Genomic DNA, 5,987 nt, shown 5'->3' on the forward strand with positions numbered 1-5,987 from the left:
GTCCTTAATCTGGGAAGCTAGTCCCAGTTCCATCTCCGCCTTGGCCTTCCTGACTGCCCCCCTGCATCCCCGAGCAACTGCAGTATAGTTCTCACATTAAATCTGCTTTTGCCAGATAATGAAATCAGAAAGGCTTTGTCAATGACAGCATAAAAACACAGGACATCAGACCAGCTAAAATGAAACAAATAAGCTAGGAGATGCAAGCAACAAGTAAAACTAAAAGATACAGTTATAACTGACCTGCATATGGAAAATTTTAGCTCACGTAAAACAAAATATATGTTTAAACTTGTGCATAGATATAAGTAAATTAACTGGGTTAAAAAAAGATGCCTCCTGCTGTGTTGCTCAATAATTACTCATGACTAAGAAGTATTACTAAGTTCTGCTACTTTCAGCGTCCTCATTGCATAGCAGTGTGGTACATGTGCCTAATCAAGACACTAAATGGATCCAGCAAAAGCCACTTAAATGTAAAGTTCCTCACATAATATAAGGAATGTACTACCTTTCTCTCCTCAAGTGAGAAATTATTGTGGTAAGCAGTTTGGAAGACTGTTTATTTTTCAGGGGGGAAAAAGATCATTTTTCTAATTGCAAGAACTGTTTTGCTAATTTTTATACTCCCTCCCACTTGAAGTGTTGGGTGGAGGGACTAACTCCATCTTCCAGTAGGTTCAATGGTAGCTTTCTTAGCTGCATGGGACACAGCAGCAGGCCTCTTAAAGTGCTGAAGTAGATTCGTACAGCAAATGGCTAGTCTTGTATCAACTGTCTTTTTCTTCAGGAACTTGACAAATATTTTTCCTTTTTAAAATTTTGATTTAAAAAATAACAAACAGAAATACCCAGCAGTATCAGAAAAATGGGGAGAAGAGAAGGTTTTCTGTGGCTAATCGAAGCAGAATTCCAAAGTCATGGACTAGAGTCAAGGTGCAAAGTTCTGATAAGCAGCCAATCATACATAAATATGTAAAGCTAAGATTTCAGGAGTGCATGACTTTCTTCTATGGAGTACAAAGATTCTTCTTATAAGCAAAAAGTAATATTCAAATTTTGGTAAATATAAAATCCTTTATTCCCCTCTATTCATGAACATACTGTTTGGGTTTTTTTACTTCATTCTCTGCCCCCCACCCATCTACAAATGTCATCATACAATAATTGAGACTTCAGAATCATAGTACTTGATGCACAGAATTAGTCAGTGTCCCCAAAATGGATAAAACAGACAGTAAGAAAACAATTAAAAAAAAGTGGGGTTAATGCTGTGATATTATATTCACTTGACTTAGGTTCACTTTTATTATTACAATAATTATAATTAGACATCCTCTCTTTTAGCACTTCCATAAGATTTTTTTGCTACTAACAATTCAATTAATTTTTTTAAAGTAAGGGTTAATAACTAAAATGGGTCTAAACCAAAATACTGCTCTTTAAAATGGTCTCCCAAGCTAGGCAACCATAGCCAGAGATCAAAGAAAAGCTATATCTGCACAGAAAAGAATAGAGAAGATAGTCACATTTGAGTAGCATGCCAGTCTGACTAAAATAAAATCATATACAGATATTAACATGGCACAAGTCTGAGTTTTATCATTTCAATATAAGAAGGATAAAGGTCTATCTTTGAAATCTAGAAAAATCAGTTATTCTTCTGGCTGCCTCCTTTCCTAAATCCCACTATGGACAAAAACAAGTAAAAAAAAAAAAGTTTGAGGATGAATATAACAGCTAATATTCCCTCAGAAATAAATACTACTGACTTAGGCCCCCAGTGAACATTTCTTAGCTTGATAAATAACTTTCACAGCTGCCCTAAATGTATTCTACTTCCTCCACTGCAAGCACTGGCATCATACAAACATTCAGTTTCTCCTGGGAGAGTAGCTGTTTTCCCAGGAGAAACCACAAATGTATAGGTGTTCAGGCTTTTTCTCCCAGAGTAAAAATGACTGCGCCAAAAGAAAAATTACCCAGGAACAACCAGTCTTGGGAGAACCAATGTCTGTACATGCTATGGCTTCTCTCAGAACAGAACATAGGCTGCTTGCAAACATTAAAAAACAAAACAAACCTTGTTTTACTTTTAACTAGGCAAGTTCCCTCTCTGCGGCCAACACATGCCCAGAAGAGGTAGTGCATTAGTTGGACCTGACTCACCCAATGTCTGTATAGATTGTACTCTTTAGTGGGGCTTTTTTTAAAATCGGCTATTAGATAAAAGCACCAAAAAGCCCTGTGGAAGCATCTGATCTATATAGATGATGTGGAACCAGGTCAAAGTAATGCACTGCTGCTTCCACAAAGTGCAGTTTTGGGTTTGTTTGTTTTTTTAAACATCTACAAGTAGCCATGGTCTTCCAGGTACATGCTATGGCTTCTCTCAGAAGAGAACATAGTCTTCCAGCATCTGTAGCTATTACTCCCCACCCTCCATGATTATAAATACCTGGTGATAGAAAGCCACTTATACTCTGGAGCTTCTTTCCATTTGGAGTTCTGGGTAAATTGTTTATCCATCTGAAGCTGTTCTTCCACCTATTCACCAATGATAGGAGAAGAGCGCTTCTATTCCTCTAGAGCTTTAGGCCACAGGGTTCACATTAATGAAGACCAGAAGATATATTGTTTCACTGTAAACATAACCCAAAATGCACCATGACAACTGAGCAACCAGTTTGTATGTTCCATTTCATCTAATTAAATCTTCAGAAAGTGTTATCTGAAGAAATAAAGCTTCAGAAAGCTCTTTATCTATAGAAAAAGCTCAATTTCATTTTCCCTACATTTCTCACAAAGAAGTGGTTTTCTGTTTCAATGTGATGAGGATCAATATAAACACCTTCAACCTCTTGTTGTCTGTCTTAAGCCTGAGTTTCATCTGCCTTGAGTCAAGGAAGGAAAAACATGGGTTTCCCGGTGCCATCCATTAAATCATTATTAATGATTCAGTTGGAATAAATGTATTAATGTAGAATTGCAGCACTCAAGTGGTATAACATCCACCCCAAGGGTGGATGTTAAAACTAAAGCCCTCCATTTTTTTTACTTTTAAAAAACTGAAATGAAACTTTTTGTGGGAGGGACAGGAAAGGGGAAGGGTGTGGAAGGGTTTTCAAAAAAGTCTGAAATTGAAAGAAATTATAGTTTTCACAAAAAAATCATTTCCTTTTAAAAGCTATTTTTGTTTATAGATCTTTGACATTCTTTTTTTATTATTTTTATGCCAGCCAGTACCGTGGCAAGGAAATTTGGCACCCAGGGCAAAGCCCACAGAGGCAGCCCACCCTTGCCCCATGCACAGATCCAGGGGGCACACGCCCCCCAGTGTTTGCCCAGGAGTGCACGAAGCAGCAGAATCGACCCTCCCCCTATCCCTGAGCCCTACCAAATGAGCCGCTCGCAGCTCCATCCCATGCCCTGCCCTGGCCAGGCAGCACCTGTTGATGCCCCTTCACTTCAGCACCCAGGGCAGTCACCCTGCTCTCTCCTCCTCCCTCCCCCTCTTGCTATGGCATTATTGCCAGCTTTAGAGTTAACATTAAATGCCAGATCAACATCTGAGCCAGTGTAAAGCTGCCCTTATTCTGCCATGCAAAATGCCTCAAAAAATCAGACTTGCTGTATATCCTTCTAGCTGGACCAACAGGAGCTTCTCTTTATCAGATATTCCCTATCTATTTTTTTTTAATAATGGTCTTTTACCAGTATGATGGAGAAGATGTTTTATTGCAGGTAAAAATCAGGGTCTTAATTGTCAGCATCATCTTAATTTCTTTTTTATATTGAAGAAAACAGTCTTTCAAGGCTGGATTGAAAGCTCATTGAAATCAGTGGGAACCTCTGTTGATTTTAATGAGCTTTAGATGAGGCCTCTTTCCCTAATTCCCTCCCTGTTGTTTTACTGTATTTTTAAAAGGCCAGATGTTTGGTCCATATCTGCTAAAATCTACGCTCTGCTTAATGGAGCTCAGGTTTCTGCAGAAGGTTTCTGAGTTACCAAGTCTCCCTAATACCTATTGCTTGGTCTCCCTAATACCTATTGCTTGGTGACTCTAGGAGAGAGACTTAGTCCTTCCTGCCATGGAGAGATAAGAATCATATTTTAAAACAACCCACTTTTAAACAAAATTAAATAGCTTGTGATGTTAAATGAGGACGTGAGCTGCTGGTCTATGGATCAACACATCTTGCTTTATTTTTTTTCTTAAGTTTTTGGGCTGTGTTCACCTCTCAGAATGGTGAGAATCAGGAGGAAGTCCTGTGAAGTCAGGGGAGATCTTTATGGCTAGGGACAAACATACAAAAAGCCTGAGCCTGAAATGATTCAACCTTTGCAGATTAGTCTAACCTGGCAAGGCTGAATTGGTTTGTAACTGGACAGACATTCTTTCTGGATTGAGGAAATTCAGGCACATGGCTGCAGTAGCTTAGGCTAGAAGCTGGGGGGCGCTAGAGTTGGATGATTAGGGAGGGGTTCCTCTCCCTTCCCTTTCACAGAGCTGAGCTGGGGGCGGGGGGTAGCCAAGGATGATTAGGGAGGGGTTCCCCTCTCTCCTGAGCAGCCCAGCAGGGAATGCTTATCACCCCTAACTCAATGTTTATCACTCCATTAAGAAAACAACAGAAGGACATTATCAGCTATCTGTTGATTCTGCCTTTGTCCCGTGTGCCACAGCTCAGAGGTAGCCAGTATGTGGTCTGCTAGCTAATGCTGAGAGGTGTCCTAGATTCATAGATTGTAAGACTGGAAGGGACCTTGGAAGATGATAGGGTCCAGCCCCATGCACCAGGCAGGAATGACAGCTGGGGTCAGGTGACCCCAGGAGGGTGACTGTCCAGTCTCCTCTTAAAGATTTCCAGGTTGTGATTGCATCACCTCTGGAGGAAGCTTATTCCACAGTCTGCAAACCCTGGCTGTGAAGAAGGTTTTCCTAATGCTAAGCCTGAAATGGTCTTCCAGAAGTTTGTGACCATTACTCCTGGTTTTCCCAAAGGGTGCCCAGGTGAACAGTTGTTCATTGAGCCCTTGATGTACTCCCCTGATGTAGCGATAAGCTGCTACCAAGTCTCCTCTCAGCCTTCTCTTTTTCAGGCTGAAGAGTCCCAGGTCCCTCAGCCTTTCCTCGTATGGCTGTGAGGGATGCAAGAATGCCTGCTTAGCAGAGAGCAGGGAGTGCGGGGGTTGGGGGGCGGTGGGGAGCAGAAGCCAGGAAGATGCCTGCAGAGACTGCCGGAGCTGCAGCCAGGAAGCAGAGGGGAGGGGCCAGCTCTGCTGTGGAGCAGAGAGCCCCACCCTGCCCAGAGGGCATGCTGTGATGCGGGAGGAGTCTGATTTAATTTAAATCAGCAAGGGGTCTGGGACAGACGTATAAACCGGTTTGAGCCAAATCAGTTAAGTCTAATACTACATTCAACCAGATTTATCTCAAACTGGTTTCAACCATTTTCAGACTGGTTTATGTGCACTGAACATCTGTTCTGTTACAGGTTTAAACCAGTTTCTGACCACTTTAAACCAGTTTATGTGTAATGTCTCTCCCTAGTCTACGAGTGAATTAGCATGGAAGTGAAAGCATGCCTTCTTTTTCTTTAAAGTGCAAGTTTCAATAACCTCTAAGAGTATGTACAGATGTTACATGTAGATAAACCTAACTAGGGTTGAGTCAATCTAAATGCCCATCTGTGCAGGTGTTCAGAGGGCTTAAATCAGTCCAAAAATTGTGGGCCTGATCTAAGTTAGATCTCCTCAGTACATGACCTTAGATTGGAATCAGGTTAACATGATCTATTGAATGCCTGCATGAATTTTTGGAGTGCAGCTCAAGGGCTGGGCCAGCTGCTCACCCCAGCCCTGGCAGCATGCTTTTCCTACCCCCAAATTCTGACCAAGCTATTTTTTCTCTCCCTCCCAACCCCTTCAACCCCTAGACAGACCACCTCCAACAGATCCACAAACCATCCCTACAGACCTCCCA

The sequence above is a fragment of the Gavialis gangeticus genome, unplaced genomic scaffold (assembly GCF_001723915.1).
Source record: "Gavialis gangeticus isolate Ggan-Ray unplaced genomic scaffold, GavGan_comp1, whole genome shotgun sequence".
NCBI lineage: Eukaryota > Metazoa > Chordata > Crocodylia > Gavialidae > Gavialis > Gavialis gangeticus.